At 39.3% G+C, this 20240-nt stretch overlaps 1 pseudogene; it reads right to left on the bottom strand.

The window, feature by feature from the left end:
• Positions 1-18176: 18176 nt before the first annotated feature.
• LOC117508912 lies at positions 18177-18834 on the bottom strand (annotated as a pseudogene).
• Positions 18835-20240: the final 1406 nt, after the last annotated feature.

The following is a 20240-nucleotide window of genomic DNA, read 5'->3' as shown; positions in this document are numbered from 1 at the left end:
TAAAAATCTCAAGAAGTACAGTAAAAGTACAACATATATAATGGACCACGGCTTCTGTTACCTTTATTGATTGGTTATTGAAATATATCAATAAAAGGTGATGAAGTGACATGTAAATGTTAAGTCAGTTTATTGAATGTTTATTTCACAATTCGTCTTTGTGGTTGAAAGTCGCAGATGATGACAGATTATAAACAAATACCAAATATTCAATTCAATTCCAATTACTTATGGCATCTGAATGTGAACAGCTGCTGATAAAAGTGACTGAATAATGTGATAGTCTTTGTTAAACTTGTTTGCAGTGCAAACACATCTTGAAATGGAGGCAAAATTACAAAAATAAATTGACTGCCCAAATACTTACGGGCTTGACTGGAAATATTTGAATAAATTGAGTTTGATTCTTTGGTCTGTCCTTGACAAAGAGTAGAAGAAGCATTTAAAGAGACACAAAATGAACTCAAGCAAACCTGCTGAGAAACTTCAGTGGAATCTGAAATCATTACTGCAGCACTTCATCATACGTTTTTAGACGAGAGCAGGATTCATGGCAGTTATCTGCTGGAGGTGAATTACAGCTTTTGAAAGATTATATTCTGCAACACATGCCAGACATAAAAAAAATGTCAATGTAAAAAAAAAAAAAAAAAAAAAGGATTATCTATCTAGCTAGCTAGATAGCTAGATAGCTAGATGGATGCACGATAGCTAGCTAGCTAGCTATCGTGCATCCAGAAAGTATTCACAGTGCTTCACTGGTGACCCTGAACCATCCCTTAGTTATGGTGCTATAGACGTAGACTGCTGGGGGGTTCCCATGATGTTTGGGTTTTTCCGTAATTATTGTATGGCCTTGCCTTGCAATGTGAAGCACCTTGGGGCGACTGTTTGTTGTGATTTGGTGCTATATAAATAAAATTGATTTGATTTGATTTGATTGTTAAATTATTTCCTTTTGCATTTATAATAAACATTTGTATTTAGTGTTTGTTTTTCTGTTTGAAATAAGATATAAATAATCTACCAGACTTCAAAAAATATACAAGTTTCCATGTTATTTTATTTGTCTAAAAATAAATGTCTGAGGTTCCTTATGTTAAACAAGAAATTATCTAATCTGAAATAACAGATGATTTTAATACAGATGAAAGGTTTCTAAAGAACCATTTATTGATTTATTTACCTGTTTTAATTACAAGTGTTCTAAACTTTTTTTTTAACAGTAATCAGAAATTTTGAGGTAACAATGATTTCCAATGATTTTTCTTCAGAAAACTGCTCTATAAATGAGCAGTCCTGTCACACGTTAATGTTTTGTACAGATCAGTGGTTTCTGCACCAATCGGATCGGTCCAATCCATTTTGTAGAGATCAGTGGTTTCTGCCACGAGTCTTCCGTGTTTTGGCCCGACGCGTCGTTCCTATTGGACAATGCAAAGGTACATCACAGCTTAGAGTGTCGAAAGTTGGCGCACCTCATCTCGACAGAACACCGGCTTTGTGGTATGCAGATCACTTCACCGAGCATCTATACATTCAAATAATAATTAAAAAAATACTGTCATCACTCTTCACTCTTAGTCAGTCTCTTACAACGGTGCAGCGTAAATACACAAGCTTTCCGGGGGGGGGGGGGGGATCCCGCCCCCTGTGATTTTTTTTTTTTCTGGTGCCGGAAGCAAAATGGAAGCAAAAGCACACAAGCGGAAAAAGGTTTTTGTGTCTCCAAAGTGTGTGTGTGAGTGAGAGAGAGAGAGAGAGAGAGTGAGGTAATGTGTAAGCACTGCTAGGATTCACACAGCAGCAAATTAAGGAGCTGAAGTCTGTAGCTGTTGCATTTAAAGATTAACAAAAGTAAAGCACAGTTAATTAAGATAAAAGAAACGATTCCAACCTTGTATCAGTAGAAGAGCGGAAAGAAGTCCAGGTGCCGAGGACTCAATCCATTCACAGGGGCAGGAATGGCCGCCTGCTCTTCCTGCAATCTGATTGGCCACCCTGTATGCTTCTCCATTGTCATTGGCTGTTGGTCATGTCAATCATTGTGCTCGATGTAAGTCTCCGTTGTGTGATCAAACAGAAACAAAACTGAAACCTAGAATAAGACTGCGCCGTGTATGAAACACTACAGAACTTTTATTTTGACACAAATTCAGGAAGTGGCTCTGCAGCTGCGCCGATTAAATGCTGTAGCTTCACCGATCATGGACTTTCCTCGTGTTGACAGCAGCGCGTGGTTCAAGAACACTGTATATTTCCATAAGCTCTATAAATATCGGAGGGCCGGCCCACGCACGTCTAAACGTGCAGCGGCCCACCGGGCAAATGCCCAAAATCACAGATTACCAGTCCGAGCCTGGGTGCAGATATGATGTGCAGAGCGGTGCCAACTCAGACAAGCGTTGGGGTAGGCTGCCTGTGGTCGTCTTCTTTGGTGATGACGTCCAGCTACCACCAGTAATGGACAGCCCAGTGTATTGCTGTACATCAAAATCACCTGCTGCTATTCATGGAGCTCTAGTGTGGCAGAGTTTTACACATGCCATTATTCTTGATAAGATTGTAAGACAATCTGACACAGAATCAGAATTCAGATATGTTCTATGCTCATTAAGAGAATACAAACTTAATAGTGACCATGGTCAATGGCTATAACAGTTCCAGTGGCAGTCACTAAAGACAAAATATGGTCAAAGTTTATTAAACCATATTGATGACAAAGGTGTTTTTTCTTTCCCACACATGACAAAGAATGGTTGCACAACAAAAAGAAACTCCTTGAATGTAATCAACATAACCCCATTAAATCAAATCAAATCAATTTTATTTATATAGCGCCAAATCACAACAACAGTTGCCCTAAGGCGCTTTATATTGCAAGGCAAAAGCCATACAATAATCACTGAAAAACGGTCAAAACGACCCCCTATGAGCAAGCACTTGGTGACAGTGGGAAGGAAAAACTCCCTTTTAACAGGAAGAAACCTCCAGCAGAACCAGGCTCAGGGAGGGGCAGTCTTCTGCTGGGACTGGTTGGGGCTGAGGGGAGAGAATCAGGAAAAAGACATGCTGTGGAAGACAGCAGAGATCAATCACTAATGATTAAATGCAGAGTGGTGCATACAGAGCAAAAAGAGAAAGAAACACTCAGTGCATCATGGGAACCCCCCAGCAGTCTAAGTCTATAGCAGCATAACTAAGGGATGGTTCAGGGTCACCTGAACCATCCCTAACGATAAGCTTTAGCAAAAAGGAAAGTTTTAAGCCTAATCTTAAAAGTAGAGAGGGTGTCTGTCTCCCTGATCCAAATTGGGAGCTGGTTCCACAGGAGAGGAGCCTGAAAGCTGAAGGCTCTGCCTCCCATTCTACTCTTAAAAACCCTAGGAACTACAAGTAAGCCTGCATTCTGAGAGCGAAGCGCTCTATTGGGGTCTAACCATTTTTCCCCACTCGACGACACACCCGCCGAGGATCAAACTCTGGTTATTGGCGACTCTGTTTTGCGAAATGTGAAGTTAGCGACACCAGCAACCATAGTCAATTGTCTTCCGGGGGCCAGAGCAGGCGACATTGAAGGAAATTTGAAACTGCTGGCTAAGGCTAAGCGTAAATTTGGTAAGATTGTAATTCACGTCGGCAGTAATGACACCCGGTTACGCCAATCGGAGGTCACTAAAATTAACATTAATCGGTGTGTAACTTTGCAAAAACAATGTCGGACTCTGTAGTTTTCTCTGGGCGGGAGTGACATGTTTAGCCGCATGTTCTCCTTGAATTGCTGGCTGTCTGAGTGGTGTCCAAAAAATGAGGTGGGCTTCACAGATAATTGGCAAAGCTTCTGGGGAAAACCTGGTCTTGTTAGGAGAGACAGCATCCATCCCACTTTGGATGGAGCAGCTCTCATTTCTAGAAATCTGGCCAATTTTCTTAAATCCTCCAAACCGTGACTATCCAGGGTTGGGACCAGGAAGCAGAGTTGTAGTCTTACACACCTCTCTGCAGCTTCTCTCCCCCTGCCATCCCCTCATTACCCCATCCCCGTAGAGACGGTGCCTGCTCCCAGACCACCAATAACCATCAAAAATCTATTTAAGCATAAAAATTCAAAAAGAAAAAATAATATAGCACCTTCAACTGCACCACAGACTAAAACAGTTACATGTGGTCTATTAAACATTAGGTCTCTCTCTTCTAAGTCCCTGTTGGTAAATGATATAATAATTGATCAACATATTGATTTATTCTGCCTTACAGAAACCTGGTTACAGCAGGATGAATATGTTAGTTTAAATGAGTCAACACCCCTGAGTCACACTAACTGTCAGAATGCTCGTAGCACGGGCTGGGGCGGAGGATTAGCAGCAATCTTCCATTCCATCTTATTAATTAATGAAAAACCCAGACAGAGCTTTAATTCATTTGAAAGCTTGACTCTTAGTCTTGTCCATCCAAATTGGAAGTCCCAAAAACCAGTTTTATTTGTTATTATCTATCGTCCACCTGGTCGTTACTGTGAGTTTCTCTGTGAATTTTCAGACCTTTTGTCTGACTTAGTGCTTAGCTCAGATAAGATAATTATAGTGGGCGATTTTAACATCCACACAGATGCTGAGAATGACAGCCTTAACACTGCATTTAATCTATTATTAGACTCTATTGGCTTTGCTCAAAAGGTAAATGAGTCCACCCACCACTTTAATCATATCTTAGATCTTGTTCTGACTTATGGTATGGAAATAGAAGACTTAACAGTATTCCCTGAAAACTCCCTTCTGTCTGATCATTTCTTAATAACATTTACATTTACTCTGATGGACTACCCAGCAGTGGGGAATAAGTTTCATTACACTAGAAGTCTTTCAGAAAGCGCTGTAACTAGGTTTAAGGATATGATTCCTTCTTTATGTTCTCTAATGCCATATACCAACACAGTGCAGAGTAGCTACCTAAACTCTGTAAGTGAGATAGAGTATCTCGTCAATAGTTTTACATCCTCATTGAAGACAACTTTGGATGCTGTAGCTCCTCTAAAAAAGAGAGCTTTAAATCAGAAGTGCCTGACTCCGTGGTATAACTCACAAACTCGTAGCTTAAAGCAGATAACCCGTAAGTTGGAGAGGAAATGGCGTCTCACTAATTTCGAAGATCTTCACTTAGCCTGGAAAAAGAGTCTGTTGCTCTATAAAAAAGCCCTCCGTAAAGCTAGGACATCTTTCTACTCATCACTAATTGAAGAAAATAAGAACAACCCCAGGTTTCTTTTCAGCACTGTAGCCAGGCTGACAAAGAGTCAGAGCTCTATTAAGCTGAGTATTCCATTAACTTTAACTAGTAATGACTTCATGACTTTCTTTGCTAATAAAATTTTAACTATTAGAGAAAAAATTACTCATAACCATCCCAAAGACGTATCGTTATCTTTGGCTGCTTTCAGTGATGCCAGTATTTGGTTAGACTCTTTCTCTCCGATTGTTCTGTCTGAGTTATTTTCATTAGTTACTTCATCCAAACCATCAACATGTTTATTAGACCCCATTCCTACCAGGCTGCTCAAGGAAGCCCTACCATTATTTAATGCTTCGATCTTAAATATGATCAATCTATCTTTGTTAGTTGGTTATGTACCACAGGCTTTTAAGGTGGCAGTAATTAAACCATTACTTAAAAAGCCATCACTTGACCCAGCTATCTTAGCTAATTATAGGCCAATCTCCAACCTTCCTTTTCTCTCAAAAATTCTTGAAAGGGTAGTTGTAAAACAGCTAACTGATCATCTGCAGAGGAATGGTCTATTTGAAGAGTTTCAGTCAGGTTTTAGAATTCATCATAGTACAGAAACAGCATTAGTGAAGGTTACAAATGATCTTCTTATGGCCTCGGACAGTGGACTCATCTCTGTGCTTGTTCTGTTAGACCTCAGTGCTGCTTTTGATACTGTTGACCATAAAATTTTATTACAGAGATTAGAGCATGCCATAGGTATTAAAGGCACTGCGCTGCGGTGGTTTGAATCATATTTGTCTAATAGATTATAATTTGTTCATGTAAATGGGGAATCTTCTTCACAGACTAAAGTTAATTATGGAGTTCCACAAGGTTCTGTGCTAGGACCAATTTTATTCACTTTATACATGCTTCCCTTAGGCAGTATTATTAGACGGTATTGCTTAAATTTTCATTGTTACGCAGATGATACCCAGCTTTATCTATCCATGAAGCCAGAGGACACACACCAATTAGCTAAACTGCAGGATTGTCTTACAGACATAAAGACATGGATGACCTCTAATTTCCTGCTTTTAAACTCAGATAAAACTGATGTTATTGTACTTGGCCCCACAAATCTTAGAAACATGGTGTCTAACCAGATCCTTACTCTGGATGGCATTACCCTGACCTCTAGTAATACTGTGAGAAATCTTGGAGTAATTTTTGATCAGGATATGTCATTCAAAGCGCATATTAAACAAATATGTAGGACTGCTTTTTTGCATTTACGCAATATCTCTAAAATCAGAAAGGTCTTGTCTCAGAGTGATGCTGAAAAACTAATTCATGCATTTATTTCCGCTAGGCTGGACTATTGTAATTCATTATTATCAGGTTGTCCTAAAAGTTCCCTAAAAAGCCTTCAGTTAATTCAAAATGCTGCAGCTAGAGTACTGACGGGGACTAGAAGGAGAGAGCATATCTCACCCATATTGGCCTCTCTTCATTGGCTTCCTGTTAATTCTAGAATAGAATTTAAAATTCTTCTTCTTACTTATAAGGTTTTGAATAATCAGGTCCCATCTTATCTTAGGGACCTCGTAGTACCATATCACCCCAATAGAGCGCTTCGCTCTCAGACTGCAGGCTTACTTGTAGTTCCTAGGGTTTGTAAGAGTAGAATGGGAGGCAGAGCCTTCAGCTTTCAGGCTCCTCTCCTGTGGAACCAGCTCCCAATTCAGATCAGGGAGACAGACACCCTCTCTACTTTTAAGATTAGGCTTAAAACTTTCCTTTTTGCTAAAGCTTATAGTTAGGGCTGGATCAGGTGACCCTGAACCATCCCTTAGTTATGCTGCTATAGACGTAGACTGCTGGGGGGTTCCCATGATGCACTGTTTCTTTCTCTTTTTGCTCTGTATGCACCACTCTGCATTTAATCATTAGTGATCGATCTCTGCTCCCCTCCACAGCATGTCTTTTTCCTGGTTCTCTCCCTCAGCCCCAACCAGTCCCAGCAGAAGACTGCCCCTCCCTGAGCCTGGTTCTGCTGGAGGTTTCTTCCTGTTAAAAGGGAGTTTTTCCTTCCCACTGTAGCCAAGTGCTTGCTCACAGGGGGTCGTTTTGACCGTTGGGGTTTTACATAATTATTGTATGGCCTTGCCTTACAATATAAAGCGCCTTGGGGCAACTGTTTGTTGTGACTTGGCGCTATATAAAAAAAAATTGATTGATTGATTGATATGGTACTAAGAGGTCCCTAAGATAAGATGGGACCTGATTATTCAAAACCTTATAAGTAAGAAGAAGAATTTTAAATTCTATTCTAGAATTAACAGGACGCCAATGAAGAGAGGCCAATATGGGTGAAATATGCTCTCTCCTTCTAGTCCCCGTCAGTACTCTAGCTGCAGCATTTTGAATTAACTGAAGGCTTTTCAGGGAACTTTTAGGCCAACCTGATAATAACGAATTACAATAGTCCAGCCTAGAGGAAATAAATGCATGAATTAGTTTTTCAGCATCACTCTGAGACAAGACAAGTCATTTTAGAGATATTGCGCAAATGTAAAAAAGCAGTCCTACATATTTGCTTAATATGCGCATTGAAGGACATATCCTGATCAAAAATGACTTCAAGATTTCTCACAGTATTACTAGAGGTCAGGGTAATGCCATCCAGAGTAAGTATCTGGTTAGACACCATGTTTCTAAGATTTGTGGGGTCAAGTACAATAACTTCAGTTTTATCTGAAATGATGTTTTACCAAATTAGTTTCCATTTCAAATGGTCGCCATGCTCACACATGTCCAACAGATAAGGCAGGGGGACTCCAGCCTGTTGTGTACCTCTGCAGTGCTGCAAAGGTTGCTCTCACCATGAACCTCTCACTTCAATATGGTTTGTACAACGGAGCCACCGGAACTGTCATTGACATTATTTACAGTGATGGAGCAAGGCCCCCAGATTCCTTGCCATATGGTTAAGTTTCCAAAGTACTCTGGCCCACCATTTCTTGAAGGTCAACCACAATTAGTTCCCATCATACCAACTGAAAGACGATTGGAATGTCCCTGTCACAACTGTAAAAGGAAACAAATCCCTTTATCTTGCTTGGGCAGGGACAATCCATCATTGCCAAGGCCTTACAATAGGCACTGGTGAGACAATTCGTTATATTGTTATAGACCCAGAAACAACTGCATTTGATTTAAGGAATCCTGGGGCATTGTTTGTTGCCCTTTCAAGGGCAAAATCATCTGGCACTGACACCACTGATCCAGATTTTGCCTTCCACCTGCACATTATTGTGAACCAGGGTAGGCTCTGCCACATTGTAAAGTCCCCAAGCAAAATTGCTCGAGACCAAGAAATAGCTAGGATCTTCAACATACAACTGCACACAAGGGAACAATATCTAATCAGCCAAAGTCATATATAAACCTCATTACATCACTCCTCCATTCACAAACCAACAAACATAATTCGATATCTTGCATTTTTTGTACATCTACCCTGAGATGGAAGGCAAAATCAGGGCTCCTGGTTTCAGTACCAGGAGCTTTATGACTCTTGGTTACACATTTCTGCAACAATTTTTATTTTTCATTATTATACAGGAAAAAAAAAGTCTTAAGAAACCATATGACCCTTGAGTTAGGTGCTTTTCCCAGAAAAAAAGTCTGAAGGACCTAAATGACATAGTTAAATGGTGAGGAGCTTTTCCAGACATGTGAGAGTCAAATAAAGAAAAATGCTTAAAAAGGCAGGGGATCTGGGGGGCAGAGCCCCCCTCCCCCCAGAAGCCTAAAAGTTTTTTTTTTTCTATTTTTATTTATATTGCGCCAAATCACAACAGAGTTGCCTCAAAGTGCTTCACACAGGCGAGGTCTAACCTTACCAACTCCCAGAGCAACAGTGGTAAGGAAAAACTCCCTCTGAGGAAGAAACCTCAAGCAGACCAGACTCAAAGGGGTGACCCTCTGCTTGGGCCATGCTATAAACATAAATTACAGAACAATTCATGGACAAATATACAAGAAATGCTATTGGCGCACAGGACAGGAGGATCACCAACACGAATACAACTCCCATCTCTGGATGGAGCTGCACCTTAAACAGAGAGAAAAAACAGAATCAGGCATCAGAAAGCCAAAAAATAGTGTATAATTTGCCAGCATTAAAATCTGATCTCACTGGGACAGGAAGCCAGTGAAGGGATGCCAAAATGGGTGTAATGTGGTTGTACTTTCTGCTTCGTGTCAAAAGTCTGGCTGCAGCATTTTGAACCAATTGGAGACCCCTAATGCTAGACTGCGGTAAACCAGAAAATAGAACATTGCAGTAGTCCAATCTAGAAGGGATAAATGCATGGATCAGGGTCTCAGCATCAGCCATAGACAGGATGGGACAAATCTTCGTGATATTTCGCAGGTGGAAGAAAGCAGTCCTAGTAATATTTCTAATGTGGAGGCCAAAGGACAATGAAGGATCAAAAATTACCCCAAGGTTCCTCACTTTTTCAGTGTGATGTATGACACCCGAGCCGAGGCTGAGCATTAACTGGTCAAATTGATGCCGATCTCTCACTGGACCAAGAACTATCATTTCAGTCTTCAGTGTTTAAAAGTAGGACATTTCTAGACATCCAACTTCCCACTGCTGCAAGGCAATCTTCTAAGGATTTTATGTGAACGAGATTACCAGCAGTTATCGGCATGTATAACTGAGTGTCATCTGCATAGCAGTGAAAGGTAATCCCAAAACGCCGCAATATGTGCCCAAGGGGTGCTATATAAAGGGAGAAAAGCAGGGGGCCTAAGACAGACCCCTGTGGAACCCCAAATTTCATGTCACTAAGGTCAGAGGTAGTGTTACTGTACAAAACACAGTGAGAACGATTGGTCAAGTATGACATCAGCCATGCAAGGGCACTCCCAGTAATCCCAAAATGATTTTCCAGCCTATCAAGTAGAATATGATGATCCACTGTATCAAATGCAGCACTGAGATCTAACAGCAAACAGAACCATTTTTTTTATGTTTTTGCCATGCTAATGCTCCCCTTAAGATTTTACTCAAAGTAAAGTCTGAAGGACCTAAATGGCATATTTAGATGATGATGAGCTTTTCCAGGCATGTGAGAGGCAAATAAAGAAAAATGCTTAAAAAGGCAGGGGGTCTGTGGGGGCGGAGGCCCCCCCCCCCAGAAGCTGAAAGGTTTTTGCCATGCTAATGCTCCCCTGAAGCATTACTCAAAATAAAGTCTGAAGAACCTAAATGACATTTTGACATGCTGACAAGCTTTGCTCGTTCATGTCCGTGACATATGGATATTATTACAGGAACACAGTAAATATTGTGAGGTTTGAATAATGTGAGCATTTATGTCCATAATGGCAGGGGTTGGTTGTGGGGTATGTACAGGGGGTTAGACTACATCATTTGGTCAATGATGTGCATTTTCTTGTTCGTAATAACTGTTTCCATATTTGTAAGGAGGTAATAACACCGCAACGTTTAATTTTGCAGAATAGTACCAAGGCATTGTTCCCGGAATGTCCGGCCTTTGGAGTGTTGTGAACGCGTCGTAACACCTTGTCCAGGTGTGTGAGACACCCTCAGCCAGGTGTCCGTTCTGTCCACTGAGTCCGCCTGGCAAACATCGGTGTCGGTAAAACAAAACACCAGGAGCAAAACACACCAGTTGTTTTGCTGTTGGCTGCACAAAAAAAGTGCTTTTTTTTTTCATTTATTTAATTTATTTCTTTAACCCCGCATATCTGAGGATCTGAAGATCAAGTGGATTCATTTTATTTTTGATAGTAAAGTACCCACAACAACTCCTAAAAGTGTGTGTGTGGTGGGGGTTGTTTATTTATTTATTCATCCATTCATTTTTTGTGAGAAACCTGTTTAAAAGGAGTGTAATATGTGAGCTTTAAAACTGCTCCTTTCAGAGGAGATGACACTGAGATGATTAACCATTTGAACAGATTGGATGAGATTAGAACAGACTTAAGTCTGAAAGTGGAACTATGTTCTCTTAAACCATGACATCACGTTTCACTGAGGTACTAGTTTTTGTGACGTGTATTGAAATGTAATGTTTATGCAGCCGGTCTGCTCTGTGTCAGCCTGATCCCGTCAGATCTCAGAAGCTAAGCAGTGCGGGATCTGGTTAGTACTTGGATGGGAGACCTCTTTAGAACACCAGCGGCTGTGTGTGTTTCTCCAGGTAACACTGGAGTTGCGTCAGGAAGGGCATCCGGCGTAAAACTTGTGCCAACTACCAATGCGGATCTGGTTGTATCTGCTGTGTCGACCCCGAACACAAAACGGGAGCAGCCGAATGAACAAAAACAACACTGAAATGTAATGTTTATTCATCTGTGTGTCTCAGTGTTCAAACTCGACGTTAGATATGTGAACGAGGTTTTGTTTTGTAAACGTCATTCGTGTGTCAATGTCATGACCTGTTGTCAGGTGCTTAATCAGGCCAGTGGCCACTGATAAGATGCACCTTTACAGCATCAATTTATAGGGAACCTCAGGTCAGGGTGCAGTAACACATGAACTGAAACTGCCTGTTTGTTTAGTTTTACAGCACTGTAGCAAAAAGTAAGTCCCTTCGGCTGCTCCCTTGTTTGCACTCGGGGTCGCCACAGCAAATCCAAGATGGATCTGCATGTTGAATTGGCACAGGTTTTACGCCGGATGCCCTTCCTGACGCAACTCCACATTACATGGAGAAATGTGGCAGGGGTGGGATTTGAACCTGGAGCCTTCTGAACTGAAACCAAGCGCATTAACCACTTGGCCACCACCCACAGACTTGTGGTTTGATATTTTGTCTGTGTGCAAATCATCTTAATGTAAGGCACAGCTCAGCCCTGTTCATACCTTATTTATTTTATTTTTATTTGGAGGCCACACTTATCTGGTGGAACTAAGATGTCCAGTTTTTTTTTTTTTTGTTTGTTTGTTTGTTTTTTGTTGTTTTTTTTTTAGAGAGTCAGGGCCTCACAAACACCTTCCTACACAGAGCAGGAGACTGAAGCCAATACTGGCTTTCAGGGTTGTCCCAGCATGCATTGTATGTGGTGTGGTTAGTAGTGCCTGTTTTCACATGAAAATGCATTTAAAACAAAGACTTGGGGGATGGGAAAAATATATCACTATAATCTTGATGTCAGTGTCCTCTATGAATTTAATTAAGTCCAACTTGCAAATTATACTGAAGAGAAAACTGTTTAATCACAAAGTATGAATTGTTTTGTGTACATCTTAATATTCTACAAGAATGAATGAATGAATGAATTTATTCAGCACACACAGTCCAAAACAACAACAAAAAACTTACAACGAAGAAAGAAAATGGATTAACAATGCATCCATGTACCTGAAAGGTTACAGGCAGAAGCAAAGCTTATTAACGCCTACCCCTTTAAAGAAAAATAAAATTATCTGGTCCAAAAACCCATCTATTCCCACTCCCATTTTCAACCACTTCAATCTCTTCCTTTTAAAGGACACAATCCCAGTGCTACCAAACAAATTTACATTTACAATTGGCAACACACAAAACTCATCCTTCTTCAACAGATACATATCTTGAAAACATCATGTCTTTATATTGATCTTTAAACTGATTGACATCATTTGAGTTCATCTGTCAGGTTATTCAATATTCTAGGGCCACACATGGCGTCCGAACGCCAGCAATTTTAAAATGATACAAGCCCCGTAAATTATATTTTCCCTCTCTCTCAGTAAAAAAAATCTTGTTTATTTTATTTTATTTTTCACTTTTCACTAACAAAATCATATCGTGAAGTTTTAATATTTGAGATTTAATGAACAGTGGGTTGGTGTGGTCTCGATAACCTGCATTATGAATTGTTCTTAATGCTCTTTTTTGAAGAATGAATAATGGTTACACTGTAGTTTTATAATTGTTGCCCCAAACTTCAGCACAGTAAGTCAGGTAGGGTGCAACCAATGAACAATACAAAGTATGTAGTGCTCTGCAATCGAGAACATGCTTTGCTTTATTTAATATTGCAATACTCTTTGATACCTTCTTTTGAACATGTCGAATATGAGCTTTCCATTACATTTTTTTCATCAATAATGACACCTAAAAACGTATTTTCTTTGACACACTCTACGTTTACCCTTGTATATTTAACGGAATTTGTATGTCTTTATTGTAATTCCCAAATAACATTATTTTAGTTTTGACAAATTTAGTGATAATTTATTAATATCAAACCATCTCTTTAACTTTATCATTTCAGTTCCTAAATCAGATAATAATTGTTGCAGATTTTCTCCTGAGCAAAACAGGTTTGTGTCATCTACAAAGAGAACTTCTTTAAACAGATCTGAAACTTTACATAACTCATTGATGTATAAAATAAACAATTTTGGTCCCAACACAGAACCCTGTGGAAGCCCAAAAATGATGTCCAGACATGAAGAACAGTAGTCCTCGAGTTTAACAAACTGCTTCCGGTTTTGTAAGTAACTTTTAATCCAACTCAGAGCCACCCCTCTGATCCCATACAGTTCCATATTTTGAAATAATATATTGTGATCAGTTATGTCAAAAGCCTTTCTTAGGTCAATAAATAAACCTAATACTTTGGTCCACATGTTTATTGATCTCTTCTATTGAATCGAGCAATGCCAGTGCAGTGGACCTTTTCACTCTAAAACCATATTGCCTTTCATCAAGCAAGTTGTGTCGTTCTATAAATTTATCCAGTCTGCTGTTGTAAAGTTTTTCCAAGATCTTAGAAAATTGTGACAATAGAGACACAGGCCTGTAGTTAGTAAAAAGATGCTTGCTACCAAATTGAAATAAAGGTAGCACTTTTGCCACTTTCATACCATTAGGAACAATTCCAGTTTGAAATGATTTGTTAAAAATAAATGAAAATTCAGTAATGTATATCTTATATATTATATTCCAATTCTAAGGTGGAACTATGCTAGTATACTAAGGTATATCTAAATATCTAAAAAGGAAGAGTAAAATAACCAGGGATGGTAGGTTGAAAAGCTTTTTTATCCCATGGGAACTCTCCCTATCCACCCAAGAAAAAAGGATATATATAATAATAAATAATAAGACATAAGAAAGATAAGACATCATATGACAATGGTTTTGCAATTTCAGTAATTATTTGCTTTACTAAGGACATATGTACCTCATTATGAGCCGTTGACTTTTTACTTTTACGTACATGTACTAACTACACTAATAATTTCCCTTTCATCTACTGGGCTAAGAAACATTGTGTGCGGATTCCTGGCGATTAATTGTTGATTTTCCCATGGGCTGTGTGGAATGTCAGCTGCCAGATCTGGCCCAACATTAGCAAAAAATTTATTGAAACTATTCACTACTTGGCTCATGTTATATTCATCTTTGTTGTTACAAGTAAACCATGTTGGGTAGTTATTTGATTTGTGTTTATTTGCTATAATACTAGTCAGTATTTTCCATGTTTCCTTTATGTTGTTTTTATTATCATTTAGTATTTTTTCAAAGTATGATTTTTTTACAGTTCCACGTAATAGTTGTTAATTTTTATAGTCCTTATATTTAATCTCTGCCTCTCTTGATTTACTTTTAATGAATTCTCTGTATAGCATATTTTTCTTCTTACAAGCCTTTTGAAGACCTTTTGTTATGTTGTTGTGTTAACTTTATATTTATTATTTTTATTATACTGTATAATTGGAGTTCTTCAATCAAATTACTGATTGAACAAGTAGGGTTAATAAATGGAATTGTTTTGACTGTGTTGAATGTTCACATGTTACTCCGTAACGTGATAACTAAGCATGACTAATGGTGCAAACTATTTCTTTTTAAACCCTATCAACTAAACCAAAAATTTGTATCACTTTTTAGCAAAATTGGAGCAACATTAAATTTTGACCTCTGTACAAACTGAAACTGTTTTGTCAACATTTTTGCTGTTTTTTTTTACCCCATAACTCCATAACATTCAGTCATAGATGGTCCAAAAGATACCTTTTTGGAATCTTTATGATCAGACAAACAATATGGCACATTTTTCAATGTGATTGAAACATTTTTTCATTTTGACCCGTGTCATTCTTCATTCATACTTGTAGGTCATGAGAGGTTGGTTCCAAGATGCCTCCACATCTGAAAATAAACTTCAGTTAATTCACGCGTATGTGTGCCAAATTTCATCAAAAATGTGCACAGTTATTTTTCTTATCTGCTGCACTACCCTTTTTTACCGAACATATAATGTGCAGCTCAACCCTTCAGTATGTACTATGGTTATGGTTAGATACTGTGGAATAATCTTACCACATGCATTATGGAAATTAGGGGCAGGTTGTGTTAACTGCAGGTTAAAATGAGTGTCAGTTTCTCTTTTTCCAAGGTCAACGTTGCCATTTTGTATTGTCTGTTGCATAAAAAAAAAACAGCCACCCAGTAACATTTACTGTATTTCTTCAGGTGTGTGATGCTCTTTTTCATACACAGTACTTTGTAGATGTTTAGCAGCAAAGGGGCTGCTGAATTTGTGTCAGAGTGTATGATCTGACAGCCTTCCAGTCTAAACCAGCCTTGACTAATCTGCATGTTTCCAGAACGTTCTTGCCGACTGCATGTTGAATATCAGTGTTGTCATTTTGCCGTCTGTATTTCACACTGGATGGCAAACTAAAGCAGTAGTTCTGTTCTATTCTAGTCACACTAGGTGGCGACAGGGTCATCCTGTGAGAAAGATCTGAAATTTCCGTGGAATTCATAACACCAGTATTTAATTTGTCATCATTCAGGTTTCTTTATCTGCACAAGACAATATTCATCCCAAAAATATTTACATTATTTATATTAAACTGAAAAAAGGAACATTATACAGAACATTGAAAAGATGTAAAATAACAAAATCACAGGCAGAGGTCTGAAGTTATATACATACATACATATACAAAGTTATATACAAATTGATTTTAAAATTGGTTGGTTAAGTCCAAAATGGTCACATGATCCCAGGGTTGTTGTGGTCACTGGTGTCCCAGGAAGTCAGTCATGGGCCGTGGCAGTGGGAGCCTGTCGATACAATGGTCAAGTCAAGAGTTAAGAACACTGATAATCAGTGCTCAGCAGATTTAGTCTTTTAAATGTTTTAGGGATGAGAACCAAAAGCTCTGTATGTCCATGAAACACATGAAGGATCAAAAAGATGCATTAATCCATTAATTAGTGGAATGAAGGGACAATACAGACACAACGGCAAAGTACAACCAATACGTCTGTTTTCACTTCTCTGGGAGTAAGCAACAGAACAATACTCAAAGTAGGAGTTGAGAAAGGAGCAAAAAGAATGTGAAAAGTCAAGACTAAGTACACAAAAAGTAATAAATAAAGAAATAAATAAAATAAAACAACATCAATAAAAATGAATCCGCTAGGAGTATTCAAAAGGAAGCTCTGGGAATCAAATAGCTGTCTTTGTGATGTTCAAACACCAAAGTGTTTGAACATCACACACAGTGTCTGTATTAAATGTGTGCAAAAAGACAACATTAATGTCAGATTGTAATTATTTTCCTGAATGCACATCTTCACATGGAGTGCCACCACTGTGTGACATTTCATTGGAATATAAATGTTTAAGGGGAACGGCGTTTACAAGACTCGTGGACAGTTGGACATACGTGGTCATTCATCTACACTCGCTCCATTTATGGTTTGCAGGTTCTTATAACTGCAAAGATTGTGCTACTACTCCAAATCATTATGAACACAACTACAACATCATGGAGCAGGTGGCACTTTAAGCCAGGAGTTGGACTACCAATATACAGAGTGGGGTTCTATTCCAGGTGTGTGCTTCAGGATACTCGTCTGTGTCCTCGAACAAGGTGCTTCATTGTTCGAGTCCACTTAAGTGTATAGGGGACCTGTCTTGACTGGGGAAGTAAACTGCAATGGACTGGAGTCCCATCAAGTGGTAGTGTTAGGCCATTATTTCAGGAAGGTGGCGATATCTATCTGTGGTACAAATTTGGTGAGAATCCGTGAAGTAGGTTTTTTTTATGTAATTCTTCAGAGCCTATATGAAGTGAAATCTTGATCCAGAATCTGGATCGGGATCACCTCCAAAATTTAATGCAGTCTTCCATGGCCTAATATCTATCTGTAGTGAAAATTTTGTCAAAATCTGTGCCATAGTTTTGACGTAATCCTGCTAACAGACATACAGACAAATAAATAAACGCCAATGATTTTATTACATCCTTGACGGACGTAACAACTTAAGGACCTTGCTCAAGGGCACCTTAGTGATTTTCCTGTGTGTATTCTTGTGACCAGAGGATCATAAATTCAATTCCTCAATTGTAGTTTCATGTTATGTGCTTCAGCTGCAGCTAGTAATCAGTGAGTATACGTAGGTGGCTGCATGCTTATCAAAAATTGAACAGAATGGTGTCAGATCAGTGCCAAAAACACACTTGCGTAAAAAATGTGATCAGGCATATTATATTATTTCACACGCGTAGATATTAACTATGCATGTGAAAATGATCTCTGCACACACGAGGAAACCTCCTCAAGTGAGGGAAAAGGACCTGCGAGAGAGGATCAGTGCTCAAAGTTGATTTCTGCTCACACGCAGGGAATTTCTACTCTCTCCCTCGAAACGTATGGCACTATTGGGGTTGGGTTTTGGCATTATGGGGGAGGGAACCAGGTTGGCACTGCCTCTGCTGTGACTGGCTGTTTCTGAAGAGCAAGGTTTGATTGACAGACTTCAATGAGCCAGTATTTGTGCTTGCTAATAAACAGCTGTGTCAACCTAAAAATTCAAAAACCAATAGTAAAATTTGCACACTAGACGTAATTGTTGGACATTAGGTCATCGCATACAATGTTAACTTCAAGGGTGTGTGTGTCTGCGTATTACATACTATCCAATCCATTGACGTAGCGGAGAGTAACTTGCCAGTTCCCCCGCACAGTACTGAGAATAGGGAACAGCTTCTTTCCCTGACGTCCCCTGAAAAGTACTCCCAGGTATTGTCCGTTGATCATGAAGTTCCTTCATCCATGTTCAGGATGACTGTGATAGTCTCTAGTAGCACAAAAGAGTCATTTGCTTCCAGAAAACTGGGGTACTTTTTGGCGAAGAGCCACGGTGGTTGATGGCATCGTGATAGAGTTGGTGCCGCCCAAGATCCCAACCCCAGGAGTTTGCAAAATACCCCACCAGAGCTGAATATCCGTCACACTGGAGAGGAGCTTCATGTGTGGCCGCACCAACAACAGCATGAGTTCCTCATTGTCGTACTGGCCAGTGAATGTCCCAGACGTGCAAGCCCTTTGTGTAGCCCACCTTACCATGTATGCAATCGGTGCTCTGTGCCGCAGGGCGTCGGTGGAAGGTGAGCTCATCCTCCTGAACAGAGATGTTATGGGACCGGTCACGGCGATTCCAGGTGTGGAAAAGCTGGCTCTTGTGGGTGACTGGTGGCATATTCAGCAAGACAGCTAAGCTGTGCGGCCAACAGAACTCTGTCCTGTATGAAGATTTCTTGTGTTTAAAATTCTTCTGGCCCATGTTTCTCGAGGTGCTAAGGAATGGCAGAGAGGGAAACGGATGGACAAAGACTCCTGAAATAAAGAAAATCCACAAAAAGACCATATAAAATACCAATCACTCTTGCTCAGATATTAGTTTAGTGAGCAGATACAGCAGTAAATGCTGGAAACAAGCTAGCATGTAACAATCATTGTTAGATACAGTGCTGTGAAGTTAGTGGACCCTAGAGTTTTTAAGCCCCAGTAACACGGCACTAATGAAGGACACGTTTAACCTTCATTCAGCTTCATTCCTGCAGCTTCCGCTTCATCAGAATGTTCAAACTGTTGACAAATTTGAACAAATACCACCAACAATTTCAGTTTGTCCATATTTTGTTTTGCTTTTGTTCTTGACAGTTTCGTTTCGTTTGCTTAGTTTTCGTAATGCTAGCGTTTTGTTTGACTTTTGCCCAATTTCGTTCAACCTTTCAAGTCCCACATATTGAGCGAAAGTTGACGAACACAATGATATCTGAAAGAATTAACAACTAAAGATTTGACGAGCTGAATGAAACATCCTTGTATCGCTAATGAATTGTTCACTTTTGGGACGAACAAATATTGTTCTTATACAGAAACAATAACGTTAACATTTTATCACCTACTTTAACTACTTATGCACGTTTCAAACATTTTTTGGCTGGCCTGTGTGCTCATCTTCGGGAGTAGCCTTCATCTGACATGGACAGTTCCTCATGGACTCGTCAAAGGTACTCATCAGGACAAGTACTATCACAGATAAAGTGTACAACAACATACAGATGTGCAGCTAGAACTCAGAATGTGAAGACAAACAAAACTTGTTGTGAAGACAAACAAAAACTCTCACCTGCTAAGACAAACATAATCTCACACCTGCAAGTACTGCAGAAATGAGGACAAGGCTGGCTACGCTTGATTTTATACAGGCTTTCCGTCATCATGATCATGAATGTTTAGTTTTGATTTTGTTTAAAGTGTCAAAGTCAATGTTCACTTTGTTTTCTTTCATTAGTTTTGGTTTTGTTTCTTTTGTTCAACCCTTCACTGAAATCTTCGCAGACACTGTCAACAAATTTCGTTTTAAGTTCTGTTTCATTTCACTTGATTCACAGGCTTTTTCAGTGTTGGGAAAAGTACAGGGTCTTTTGTCCATCTTTTCTCAATGACTTTTGACTTTTTATCCTTCATCCAAGTGTCACCGTTGCTGTGTGACCAAGGCATTCATTATGTTTTAAATTTTTTAAGACATCAAAAACAAAACAAAAAATCTGGCTTTTTCAAGGTATCAAGGTGTCTTTATTAGCCCCTCGGGGCTAATTTGTTGTGCAGCCAGCAGTAGAACACATTCATACATACATAAATATAACATGATCTTAAATATGGCATGAAAACTCACCAAAC

Source organism: Thalassophryne amazonica, chromosome 4, assembly GCF_902500255.1.
Source record: "Thalassophryne amazonica chromosome 4, fThaAma1.1, whole genome shotgun sequence".
NCBI classification, from domain to species: Eukaryota; Metazoa; Chordata; class Actinopteri; order Batrachoidiformes; family Batrachoididae; genus Thalassophryne; species Thalassophryne amazonica.
This window is presented reverse-complemented; position numbering and strand designations above follow the sequence as displayed.